This window comes from Hylobates moloch, unplaced genomic scaffold (assembly GCF_009828535.3).
Source record: "Hylobates moloch isolate HMO894 unplaced genomic scaffold, HMol_V3 SCAFFOLD_14, whole genome shotgun sequence".
NCBI lineage: Eukaryota > Metazoa > Chordata > Mammalia > Primates > Hylobatidae > Hylobates > Hylobates moloch.
The window spans coordinates 50,615,509-50,629,815 of record NW_026652289.1 but is presented as its reverse complement, the minus strand read 5'-3'; positions in this window follow the sequence as shown (position 1 = coordinate 50,629,815).

The window sequence follows — 14,307 nt, the reverse complement described above, 5'->3', positions numbered from 1 at the left end:
AGGTGACTTGCCCAAATTCATATAGCTGGTAATAGGTAGATTTAAATCTGGGCTCTGACTCTTTTCTTTTCTTTTTTTTTTTTTGAGACAGTCTTACTCTGTCGCCCAGGGGCATGATCTCAGCTCACTGCAACCTCTGCCTCCCAGGTTCAAGTGATTCTTCTGCCTCAGCCTCCTGAGTAGCTGGGACTACAGGTGGGAGCCACCACCCCCGGCTAATTTTTGTATTTTTAATAGACACGGGGTTTCACCATGTTGGCCAGGCTGGTCTCGAACTCCTGACCTCCTCAGCCTCCCAAAGTGTTGGGATTACAGGTGTGAGTCACCGTGCCTTGCCGGACTCTTCTCTTAATCACACAGTCTAGGACAGGGAAACGTGGTTACCACTATTTAAAGGGGGCTGACTCCTTGTCAATTGCAGTCTTGTAAATAACATAACAGGAAAAGGCAGCAGGGGTGCCAGATACTCATTAAATGTTAGTTTATTTTTTTTCATTTCTGATTCACACAATGAAGTTTATTTTAAAATTTGGAAGGAAAACAGGAATAAATGCCACCAAGTGCTTCTCTGGGATGAGAGGTCATCTCGACCTGCTGCCCAAGTGCTCGTTTGTGATGATGATGCACTTTGTGATCAAGATGACCTCTCATCCCAAAGAAGAACTTGGTAGCATTTATTGCAGAACAACTCGATCTGCAAGTTGTTCTTCTAAGACTTAGAATCTAGGTAGATCTTTTTGTTTGTTTGTTTTTGTTTTGTTTTGTTTTGTTTTGTTTTGTTTTGTTTTGTTTTTGCAACCTCCGCCTCCTGGGTTCATGCCATTCTCCTGCCTCAGCCTCTTAAGTACCTGGGACTACAGGCGCCCGCCACCATGCCCAGCTATTTTTTTGTATTTTTAGTAGAGACAGGGTTTCACTGTGTTAGCCAGGATGGTCTCGATCTCCTGACCTTGTGATCCGCCCATTTCAGCCTGAATCTAGGTAGATCTTAATGACAGAGATGGAAGATCCTTCAGCCCAAGGTCTGGGTGGGACCATCTCTTAAAGTAAATGAAGTCTGCAGCCTGTCTTCTAGTAGCCCTGTGGGCCCTGTGAGTCATTCCCCGGTCCTCCACTCAAATCCTTTACTATCCCACCTCTACTTTTTATCAGCTCAGGACCCCACCTGCTATCTTGGCTCATGGGAGTCTTCTCTATCTTCGGGGCAATTCAAATCTTACTCTTATCTTTACCTATAAAGCATTGTCATCTTGGCGTCTTCCCTGACATGGCTGTGATTTATAGTGTGTGAGCAGTTACTAGGTCTGCCTCAGTCTCTCTCTCTTTCACACACACACACACACACACACACACACACACACACACACCCTGCAACCCCTTGTTTAACCTGACCTATATCCTAGCACTGAACAGCTTGTTTCTGTTTCTTCAGCATTTCGCACATAGTAGGTTCTCAATGAATATTTGGTGGATAAATAAATACATACCCTGGGACTATTTTTTTTTTTTTTTTTTTTTTGTCCTGAGGAGGATTATTTTCCCTCTCAAACACTAAGAAACAGGAGGGCTGGGACCACATGTTCGTCTGTATCCCCAGACACAGAGGAATCTCCTAGGGTCTAGCACATGGTCTTAGCAAATGTAAAATCAACACCCTTTAAAAGAGTACATTTTTCTGGACCTGTTCATACATTTAATCAACTAGATCCCCAAATATTCTGACTTGAAAAAGATTTTCTTACTGGAGGATTTAGTGACCAGTCCTTTAGTGCAGAGCCAACAGAATGAAACCCCTTTCTCCCTTCCGGGAGCCTGACCTGCCCTAGAGCCTTCCCTAGAAGCTACTCTGGATGTGAGAAGTTATTGGATGGCTCAAATGGGACCCCAACTGGATGGTGACTGTCTTGTTGAGGGAGGAGGGGGGTCAATTTCCTCCACAAATCTGCTTCTTCTGGATCCTGTCCCACCCACCCTTTTGGGTGCCTTTGACATCTTTGGAGGCACCCTTGATTTCTCTCCTTTCCTCAGACCCCTCAGTCCATTGGCACAGCCGGTCATATCTAGAAGCCAGCCACTTCTTAGCACTCCATTGCTATCACTGTGGTCCAAGCCCCGCTCACCTCTCTCCTGTTATGGCCATATCTATCATGAAATGACCTAAACCAATTCATCCACGACTAGGTTCATTTTACTGCAGTAATCTCCAGTAATGAGTGGTAGGTAAGGGTGTTGTGTTTCCTTCCACAAACCTTGCTATGAGGGGGTCTGAGGCAAGCAAGTCTCAGACTGAAGTCCACACCTTGTACCATCACTTATCAGCAAACAGGTCCCCAACAGTCATATAACCTTCTCTATGAGCTCAATGAAGGCCTAGCTCCCTGACCTTTTGCATATTACAATAAGCTTCCCTCTTGAAAGATTTAGTTCAGGCTAGGTGCAGTGCTCATGCCTATAATCCCAGTACCTTGGGAGGCTGAGGCAGGAGGATCACTTGAGCTCAGGAGTTTGAGACCAGCCTGGGCAACATAGTGAGACCCCCATCTCTAAAAAGAGTACAAAAAATAGCTGGGCATGGTGGCATATGCCTATAGTCCCAACTACTCGGGAGGCTGAGGTGGGAGGATCACTTGAGCCTGACGGGTTGAGGCTGCAGTGAGCTGAGACTGCACCACTGCACTCCAGCCTGGGCAACAGAGTGATACTCTGTCTCAGAAAAAAGCGGGGAGGGATTTCATTCAAGGAAGATGCAAACAATATTTAAGGAGCAAGATTTGAACAACCTTCAATTTGGGATCAGGCAACTGCATCCTTACTCAGAAGCTTGAACCTGAGACCAGACGGACTCCTAAGACCAGACGGATTCCTAAGACCTAGACCCCATCAAAACTCCCTAGGTTTTTATGTCCTGTCTGTCTGTATAAGGGCAGAGGTACTTGGACAACCCTTCACGTATTTAAATACCACTCATTTGATCAATGGACAATTATTTCCGCCATCCATTTTGCTAATGAACAGACCCTCTGCTGCTAGAATGGCATCAAGACAGCTGAAGCCCTTGTGGAAGGGTCTCTGGAGTGTTGGCTTCTGGGTAAAGTCCCAACTGCTTCTAGAATGGCCTCTCTCAAAGTGTGATCGTGGGTCTCCTGGGGTCTCTGGGATCTTTTCAGAGAGTCTGCAAGAGCAACAATATCTCATAATAATACTGAGACATTATTTGCCTTTTTCATTCTCATTTTCTCACAAGTGTAGAGTGAAGATTTCCAGAAGTTATATGGGTGTGTGATATTGCAACAGGTTGAATGAAGAAGCAAATGTGAGAATCCAGCAGTTTTCTATTTTGTTTTTGTTTTTTTGAGACAGAATCTTGCTCTGTTGCCCAGGCTGGAGTGCAGTGGTGTGATCTCTGCTCCCTGCAAGCTCCACCTCCCAGATTCACGCCATCATCCTGCCTCAGACTCCTGCCCGGCTAATTTTTTTGTATTTTTAGTAGAGACAGGGTTTCACCATGTTAGCCAGGATCGTCTCGATCTCCTGACCTCGTGATCTGCCCGCCTCGGCCTCCCAAAGTGCTGGGATTACAGGCGTGAGCCACTGCGCCCAGCCTGAGCAGTTTTCTGTTAAGCCAAGCTATAAAGACATTTGCAAGCATGTAAAAACAATGCCACTCTTCTCACTAAATATTTTTGTCTTCAAATATATGATTATTTTTCATAAAAGTCTGTTAACTAAGCCAACATATAATGGTTTTATCTTTGCAGTGGGTAGGAAGAACCCATCGGGTGATTACACTTGCCAAGCTTTCAGTATCAGAGAGGAAGGTGGGGGTGTCCGCAGGGTGAAAATAGCACCCCAAATGTCTTAGATCCTCATACTTTTTTTTTGAGGTGGAGTCTCACTCTGCCGCCCAGGCTGGAGTGCAGTGATGTAATCTCGGCTCACTGAAACCTTGGTCTCTCAGGTTCAAGCAATTCTTATGCCTCAGCCTCCTCAGTAGCTGGGACTACAGGCGCCCACCACCACGCCCAGCTAATTTTATTTTTTTGTAGAGATGGGGTTTCACCACGTTGTCCAAGCTGGTCTTGAACTCCTTACCTCAGGTGATCCGCCCACCTCGCCTCCCAAAGTGCTGGGATTACAGGCGTGAGCCACCGCACCTGGCCAGATCCTCATACTTTTTAAGAACAGGCTGCTTTCATTATCGAGAGGAGCTCTTCATCACACTTAAGGTGGTTTTGCAAGACCTCTGGGAGAATCCCAGTGAGCTGGGGTTCCTGTGTCTGTAGAGGCCTGGCATAATGGTTTACACAAAAGGAACAAAAGAAACTACCTGGGAATCCCTTAACCCTTCCCAAGCTCTATCAAGTCAGGTCACATTGATGTCTCTGAAGCATCTTGTCATAACATGAACTGTCTTCCAGAGCTATCTATGTGGCTCTGCCAGGCTACTATGTGTTCCTCAGAGGCAGGCCCTGAATGATTAGATGTTCATTTCTGTGTTTGGAGGATTGTTGGGAAGTTTGTGTAGGGAGGGTTCTCATTTAATCAATTTCCCTGCATCTTCTGATCTGATCAGCCCAGGAGAATGGGAGCTTCAGCAGGTCTGTGTGACCGCAACCATTCTTGCGTTGCTATAAAGAAATACCTGAGACTGGGTAATTTATAAAGATAAGAGGTTTAATTGGTTCACGGTTCTGCAGGCTGTGCAGGAAACATGGCTTCTGATGAGGCCTCAGGAAGCTTTTATTCTAGGTAGAAGGTGAAGCAGGAGCAAGGGGGAGGTGCCATACACTTTTAAATGACCAGATCGCACTATAACTCACTATCACAAAGACAGCACCAAGCCATGGGGGATCTGGCCCCAAACACCTTCCACCAGGCCCCACCTCCAGCATTGGGGATTACACTTCAACATGAGATTTGGGCGGGGACAAATATCCAAAGTGTATCAAAGTCTTTTGTCATTCTATTAGCTTCAGCTTACTCAAACATCTTTAAAGATGTTATAAGGTGTCACATTAATCAGAGAGTCTTCTGAATTCTCTGTGGGAGTGTTAATAACTCCATTTTACAGGTGAGAGAATGGAAGGTAAAATTCACACATCTGGAGAGTGTCAATGTGAGAACTGGGACCCAGGTTTGCCTGGAGGATCTTCCACTATTGCCCTGGCACCTACACTGAGAATAAATGTTGTCCCTTTGAAAGGGGCAGCTAGTTCCTCTGTTCACCCCAGAGACTATGAGAATAGGCTTTCAAGTATTTACTCCATTAACCTTGCAGCCCAAGGCTCAGCTACTCTAGGAAGAGAGATGGACTGGGAGTCAGTATCTGCTTTGAGGGAAGTTTTATCACTGTTTTTATAGTGTCCTCTGAACTTGACCCATGGACTTAGGCAGATAGAGCAAAGCCAGTCCCTGCAGTATAAACAGATGGGAGATAAGTCAGGTCAATTTGATTTTATCAACACCCCGATTGCATTTATTTCCTTATTTCTAGGCTGGCTCCAGAGACGCTATCCCCAAATGGGCCTCTGGAGGACAAATCTTTGGGTGAACATTCACTAAGCAAAATAGTGCACTTATGAGTAAAGCACATGGTGACTTGGATGGCGTGCCATTACCTCCCCAGGACAGAGTCCAAACTGCTTGCCATGATAAGTGCATGTGGTCTGGATCCTGCCTTTCTCCACTTCTTCCCACCTGACCCTTTGTTCCTGGTATCCCTTCTGCCTGGCACTCCTTTTCCTTCCCTTCTTTCTGTTTCGAAAATTGGCCTCCCTTAAGTCTTGTCTGCTTGTAACAATCTCTGCTTTAACCCCCATGACACTCTCATCTCCCCTAGTTCTTGAGGTACCCCAGGCTTAGAGGACCCACAGACCCTGGAATCCATATTACAGCATTTGTTTCAGTGGATTGATATCAACTGTTTGAATATTTACCCTCTAAATCAGTGTTCTTATGGGAGGGATACTGCTCCCTAAGGAATGTTTTGAACTGTATGGGTGTTTTGTGGATGCAATGACAAGAGGGTACTATTTCCACTTAGTGCCTGGGTTTTGGGGATGCTGATGTTCTGTAATGCCGGGACAATCCTGCCCAGTGGAGAGTGTCTCATGTCCTGCAGGACCTTGAGGAGATCAACCAGATACTCCTGTAGGAAACAAACCTGTTTATAATGACCTGAGCTTGGAACCCAACTCTGTTTTATAAATAAACTCCTTTTTGTGTGATCTTAACATATGTTCAATTATCCAGGAATGCAAATCAAGGGAAGACTAAAACTTACTTGGTTCAAAACTTTAACAAGACTTGATCACCATTTTGGAGGTAACATCGGAGATGGCAACATGACTTGTGATTGAGAAAGAAGAAATTAACCCAGATGCCTGTGGCAACTAAGAATTTTGCTTGACCTGGCCTGGCGCAGCGGCTCATGCCTGTAATCCCAACACTTTAGGAGGCTGAGGCGGGAGGATTGCTTGAGCCCAGGAGTTCCAGACTAGCTTGAGCAACATAGCAAGACCCTATTTCTACAAAAAATTAAAAACTTAGCTGGGAGTGGTGGCTCATGACTGCATTCCCAACTACTTGGGAGGCTGAAGTAGGAGGATTGCTTGACCCTGTCTCAAAAAAAAAAAAGAATTTTGCTTGACCCCATACAACACACCTGTATTCATCTGCATTTGTGAATGTCACCATCACTGTGATTCATGGTCTATTAAGATCTACTTTTTTAGCTCTTATTTTTAAATGTCAAAGATAAAAACTGTGGCCTGAATATTATCATACCTCTCTGAAATCCAAACTTACTTGTTATAAGTAGGTGCAAGCATGTGACTGCTTCATAATGTCTTTTAGAGTATTAGGCCTGAGCATTTATGTATTGAAACCCATTATTTTATTACAGTATTCCTTTTATTTCTCTTTCATATTACAGTAGCAGCATTATATTGATTTTGTTTTTTCATTATGTGTATAAGTGGTTTAGATTATCCATGAATTTCATTTCAGGATGGTAAAGAGGATATTCAAAATATTTGTTATAAAAAGGGAGCATCTGGCAGCATTGAGAACCACTCTAAGGTTCAGGAGGCAGGGACTATGCCTCCCCTGGGTCACTCCATTCTTCTTTGTGCCTAGCGTAGGGCCTGGATTATCACAGATACACAAAGAATCTTTTCTGAATGAGTGATGAAGGAATTGAGGCTGATACTCTGGTTTGGTAACCACCTAGGTAGGTGATGAGGCCCTCTGCTGAGATGGGAACACAGGAGAGAGGGCAGGTTTTGGGGAGAGTAATGAGCTGTTTTCACTGTGAAAGTTTGGAGAGCCCTGGAATTTCTAGGTGGAGGGGCCTGAGGGCCAGGGCTGTGCAGGCCTTAATTTCTCTCTCGAGGGCATGGAAGAGTGGAAAGTGCAAAGTCATAGTAACAGTTCATCTCTTTAATCAGTAATCATTGCCGAGTCTCTCCATGCAGGATGAATAGACCAGTGAGAGCTGCCCATGAAGTGTCTTCCTCCTCCTGTGGTGATCTGTGTACCTGCCCAGACCCTCAGAGGCTAGGAGCTCCTCCAAGGTAGGGGATAGAAATCCTTTATCTCTAGCCCCTCTGACTTCCCGCCCCATCCTGACACAGTAGGTGGCTCGGCAATGATAGCTGGAGGGACCACACAGTAAAACCCATCTGTGGAAACGTAAGTATTCAGAGCAACTTTTTTTGGCCTGAAGGCACTGCAGTGGAACATTTGGGAGCAAGTTTCCCCAGGGCTCAGCTCCTTCCCGCTAGGCTCTGCCATGTCTCCTGTTTATTAACAGGGAGGCGTGACAAAGGGAAAAATCTCTTGATTGAAGACTCATCTCAGACATCTTTTCACTCCTCTAGGGAAGGGTGCAATTCTGGGCTTTAATGACATATGACAGGGGGTGGGCAGTGGAGGTGTTGTGCATTTTAGGCAATACATGTGCTGCTAGAAAGTTGAGGTATAGGGACTTTTTAGGAACACAATTTTTACTGACAAGTAACATTTCAAGAACAATAAAGGAAATCAGAAAGAAAACCTATGTTCATAGCAGCATCATTCATAATAGCGAAAACAACTCAAACGGCCATCAGCTGACGAATGTATGAATAAAATGTGGTCTATTCATGTGATGGAATATAAGTTGACCATCATGAGGAATGAAGGACTGACGCATGCTACGATATAGATAAGTCTTGAAAACATCATGCTAAACGAAAGAAGCCAGACACAGGAGACCAGATATTGTATGACTCTGTTTATATGAAATGCCCAGAGTAGGTGAATACATTGGGATGTAAAATAGATTGGTGGTTGCCAGGGACTGGGAGAGGGGAGATGGGGAGTGGCTGACAGAATAAGCCATATGGAAAAGCATTCCAGGCATTGGGAACAGTAAGTGCAAAGGCCCTGCAGTGGGAGGAAGCACGGCCTGATTAAAGAACAGCAAGGAGGTAGGTCGGCTTCAAGGCACACAGTGGTGGGGGAGAAGCTCAGAGAGGGGCTAGCAGGACTAGACCCTTTAGGGCTTTATGGGGCACTGCCAGGACATTGCCTTTTACTTGGAGACAGAAAAGATGTCGCTGGCAGTTTTGGGCAGAGAAGGATGTATCTGTCTTATGTTTGAACACAATCCCTCTGGCAGGAGATGGATTTTAAGGGGTAGAAGCAGGGAAGCCAGTTTGGGGGCCACTGCGTTGGTTCAGCCAAGAGATGACTCTGACTTGGACCCTGGTGGCAGCAGCTGCCAAGGGGAAAAGTGTCCAAAACTGAACCTATTTTGAAAACAGCTGATCTTCAAGCTTTTGGCCTCAGCAACTAGAAGGCTGGAGTTGAATTTTATTGGGTGGGGGAATTCTGTGGGAGGGAGCAGGTTTCCTTCTACTCTTTGTTCACATACAAAAAGAAGTTATAAGAGAACATAGATAATAGTTTAAATTTTGATTTTTTTCTGAACATTCAACCATAAACATTTACCAAGATGCTAAAGTCTTCATAATAATCACTTTAAAAATGTTTTTTTTGGCCAGGCGCGGTCGCTCATGCCTGTAATCCCAGCACTTTGGGAGGCCGAGGCAGGCAGATCACGAGGTCAGGAGATCAAGACCATCCTGGCTAACATGGTGAAACCCCGTCTCTACTAAAAATACAAAAAATTAGCTGGGTGTGGTGGCGGGCGCCTGTAGTTCCAGCTACTTGAGAGGCTGAGGCAGGAGAATGGCATGAACGCAGGAGAATGGCATGAACCCAGGAGGCGGAGCTTGCAGTGAGCCAAGACAGTGCCACTGCACTCCAGCCTGGGCGACAGAGCCAGACTCCGTCTCAAAAAATATATATATTTTTTAATTTTATTTTTAAATTTTATTTTTAGAGATAGGGTCTTCCTCTGTCATCCAGGCTGGAGTGCAGTGGTGCAATCATGGCTCACTGTAGCCTCTAACTCCTAGGCTCAAGCAAGCCTTCCACCTCAGCCTCCCAAGTGGCTGGGACTACAGGTACATGCCACCATGCCTGGCTAAATTTTTATATTTTGTAGAGACTATGTCTTGCTATGTTGCCCAGGCTGGTCTTGAACTCCTGGCCTCAAGTGATCACCTCGCCCTCCCAAAGTGCTGGGATTGCTCATGTGAACCACCATGCCAGGCCATTGATCACTTTTGAAGGCTGCATGATGGTCCATTTCATTCATTTCCCCTAAATTACATAACTATTCTGTTAATCATTTAGACTGTTTTTTTTTCTTTTTAGTTTTCAAAATTAAGGATAATTGTATAATGAATATCTTTGTGTTGATGGCTTTTTCTTTCTGGATTTTTTTCCCCCAAGAGTTTAATTCTCAGGAATGGATTTACTAGGTGAAAGAGTAAGAACAGTTAATGTCTCTCTTGAGACACATTGCTAAACTGTTTTCCAAACAGATTGTGGAAATGTATAAGGCCAGCCAAGCAGTGCGCCATAAGTTGGATGGTATAAGGCATTGCATTTTATTAATATTTTTAAATAAAAATAAAATTTTTTTAGAAATTTGCATGCATTTGACTATTGTTAAGGTTGAACATTTATTTAAAAGTTTCTTTGGCTGTGAATTGATTATTCGGGTCCTTTTCCCGTTTTGTTTTGTTTTTTTTCCCCGAGACAGAGTCTTACTCAGTCACCCAAGGCTGGAGTGCAGTGGTGTGATCTCGCCTCACTGCAACTTCCACCTTCCAGGTTCAAGTGATTCTCCTGCCTCAGCCTCCCCAGTAGCTGGGACTACAGGTGTGCACCACCATGCCTGGCTAATTTTTGTATTTTAGTAGAGAGGGGGTTTTACTACGTTAACCAGGCTGGTCTTGACCTCCTGACTTTGTGATCTGCCCGCCTCGGCCTCCAAAAGTGCTGGGATTACAGGAATGAGCCACCATGCCCGGCCTATGTTTTTTGTTTTGTTTTGTTTGAGATGGAGTCTTGCTCTGTCGCCCAGGCTGGAGTGCAGTGGCACGATCTCGGCTCACTGCAACCTCCGCCTCCCGGGTTCAAGCAGTTCTCTGCCTCAGCCTCCTTTGTAGCTGGGATTACAGGTGCCCGCCACCACGCCCGGCTAATTTTTTGTATTTTCAGTAGAGACAGGCTTTCACCATCTTGGCCAGGCTGGTCTTGAACTCCGGACCTCGTGATCCACCCATCTCTGCCTCCCAAAGTGCTGGGATTACAGGCGTGAGCCACCGTGCCCAGTCCCCTTTTCCCATTTATTTACTAAAGTCCTAATACCTTCTTTACCAATTTGTTGGATCTTTTCCTAACTTAGAGATAGGGATGAACCCTTTGCCAATCATATCTTTAATGAAAATAATATTTTAAATAAAGTAGTAAAACTGTTGAAATGAATGTTTCTTTTGTAACAAAAAATAAACATTTGGTATGTGAATAATTTATATTGTTTTGCTGATTTATTCACTTAAAAATTGCTATCTTGGTTTTATTATTTATTTATTTATTTGAGACAGAGTCTCGCTCTGTCACCCAGGTTGGAGTGCAGTGGCGCGATCTTGGATCACTGCAATCTCCGCCTCCCAGGTTCAAGTGATTCTCCTGCCTCAGCGTCCTGAGTAGCTGGGACTACAGATGCACACCACCACGCCTGGCTAATTTTTGTTACTTTTGGTAGAGATGGGGTTTCACCATATTGGCCAGGCTGGTCTCAAACTCCTGACCTCAGGCGATCCACCTGCCTCGGCCTCCCAAAGTGCTGGGATTACAGGAGTGAGCCACCGCACCTGGCCTCTTGATTTTAAAATCTTTTTTTTTCCTTAGAGTGAAGCACACCTGGATTGGATAGTGCTTGTTGTTACAGGTAAGGGTGCACTTTCTAGATTCTTCTCCTGAGTGGCAAAGTTTTCCCACCGTCTTGTCCAAACATACTTTGCTGATGGTATCTCTGGGCACTACACAGTGCAAGGGACAAGGAAAAAGGGCTTTTCCAGAGGAGAGTGACCTGCATCTTGGAGGAACTCTAGAACATGTTCGAGGAATGGTGACTGGGGCTTCTGGAGCCAAGGGCTGACTCAGGGAACAGATCTCAGCTCAAGGTGAGGTCATTTCTGTTTCCTGCATGTCCCTCCAGCTGCTGACATTTTACCTCTTCAAGGACTGACTCAAATGCCATCTCCATTGTGGAATCTTCTTTGATCACCCCCCAACTTCCATCTGAGTCTTCTGAGTTTCTCCTTCGCTAGATCTGGAGGGTAGGAGTGGGTCTTGTTCATTTTTTGTTCTCACAGTGCACTTGCTAGAGACTGGCTTGGGAAGCCTTTGTAGGATTGGACTGGCCCTCAGAGGAAGTTCAGCAGTTAGGAGAACTGCCTTAGTACTTAGGAAGCTTCCTAGTGTGAATGCCAGCATCATCACTTACTAGCTGTACTTCAGTTTTCTCATAGGGTTGTTGTGAAGATTAAATGAAGATTGGACAAAGTCAGTCAATGTTTATTTCACAATCACTGAGCAGCAAGTATTCCTTGTGTACCAGTCTCTGTTCCAGAAACAAAGTCATAAGAGATCATCAAGATTATCTCTGGACTTAAGGCATATCTTCTCTCTCTCTCTCTATTTTATTTTTTTGAGACAGAGTCTCGCTCTGTCACCCAGACTGGAGTGCAGTGGCATGATCTCGGCTCGCTGCAACCTCTGCCTCGTGGGTTCAAGTGATTCTGATGCCTCAGTCTCCTGAGTCACTGGGATTATAGGCATGTGCCAACACGCCCAACTAATTTTTGTATTTTTAGTAGAGACAGGGTTTCGCCATGTTGGCCAGGCTGGTCTCCAACTCCTGACTTCAAGTGATCCACCTGCGTTGGCCACCCAAAGTGCTGGGATTACAGGCGTGAGCCACCACAACTGGCCCAAAGCCTATCTTCTCAACGGCACACAGCAGAAGAGAATGTGATGTTTCCCAGGAGAGGTGGGAGCCAAGTGCTAGAGGGCTCTGAGTAGGGAGAGGGGGACACATTTGTGGGTCTTGGGGGCTTTTACAACTTTTACTACTTCCCAACATGTAAGCTGAGTCTTGACAAGGAGCTAGAATTTCAGCCAATAGAAGTGGGGCAAGAGGGCATTGAGGCTGAGGGAATGGCATGACCACAGGCATGGAGAGGTAAAATATGGGAAGCATTTGGGGGCTGGCCAGCAGTCCTAGTTGGCAGGTGCTCCAGGTCTTTGGGGCTGGAAGGAGTGGTGGGAAATCAGGCTGAAAAAAGACAGTGGTGTGAGAGGAGAGTGCAAGGGAGAGCCAGGAGGTTTCAGAGCCAGGGCGAGCCCTGGTCAGAGCTGTGCCTGAAGGGGAGGGCAGGTTGGCAGGTGAAGCGGCTGTTGTAAGAGCCTGCGCCTGAGGTGGTCTGGCCTGAAGGAACAGGGGTGACATTGGGGATGGAGGAACTGTGGGAGAACACTTCAGGATGGGACTACCAGGGCCTGATGAGGGGAAGGGGCCCAATGAAAAGGGGGTTGATAAAAGCCCTCCTTCCTGACAAGGCCACAGACTTAGCTGCAGTTTATTATTTAGGTCATAAAAGCCCTTGGGATCACTTCTCTACTGCACTCATCACCTCTCTGGGTGGGTGGGCAGCTCCTCTCTGGATAGAACCCTTCCCAGGGTAGGGTAGCAGAGACCTGGTTTAAACACCTGACCTCCCCTGGCACCCAGCTAGAGGCCTGGCCATTAGCAGGAACTCAGGAGTTTGTGATGGACAGGGAGAGGACAAGGGGAAAGGTGAGTATGGATGTTATTTCTTCAGAGAAGCATTCCCTGACCTCCAGGTTAGGTTTGAATCAGGTCGCCTGATTTTGCCTTGCCATAGCTCCTTGCTCTTTTGCTTCTTGGCACAACAGTTTTAATGACATACGTGTGTGACACTTGATTGATGCCTGTCTTTCCTACTGGACACTAAGCCCCAGCACTTGAAACAGTGCCTGGCATCTAGTTGACCCTCAGAAATATTTGTTGAGCTAAATAGACAAATTAGTAGTTGCCTGGGATTGAGGACAGGAGTGGGATTGACTATAAACGGACACGAGGAACATTTTCATATGCTCAAAAACTGGATTGTGGTGATGGTTGTGCAACTGTTTACATTTACTAAAAATCATCAAACTGTACACTTAACAGTGAGTAAATGTTATGATATATAAATTATACTTCAATAAAGCTGGTAAAAAATAAAATTCGGCCAGTTGCAGTGGCTCACTTTGTGAGCCTGGGGCAAGCAGATCGCTTGAACTCTGGAGTTCGAGACCAGCCTGAGCAACATAGCGAGGCCCCATCTCTACGAAAAAAAAAAAGAAAAGAAAAAAAAAAAAAGTTGGGCTGGGCTTAGTAATTACTTGATCCCAAGAGGTCGAGGCTTTGTAGTGAACCTGTTTGCGCTACTGCACTCCAGCCTGGGCGACAGAGCGAGACCCGGTCTCAAAAAAAAAAAAAAAATCAAAATTTGTGGAATAAGAAAATTATGTGTCTTTCTCCATGGGATTGTAAACTGTATGAGGAGCGCTATATCCCCAAGATCCTAGAAGATTAATCAGCACCTAGTAGGTGTGGAACAAACGTCTTACCTTAACGGCGAGTCAATGAACTAGGGAGGGGAGGAGGAAGCTTTCCCGGAGATCCCGGCCCCGCAGTTTCCGGGTGCGCCTGGCGCTCAGCCAGGCCAGTCACAGAGAGACGAGCCCGGCGATTGGCCAGCGAAATGTCCAGGGGCGGGGCAGCGAGCGAGCGCGAAGCAATCCTGAGGCGGTCTCGGGGGCGGGGCGTTCAGGGGG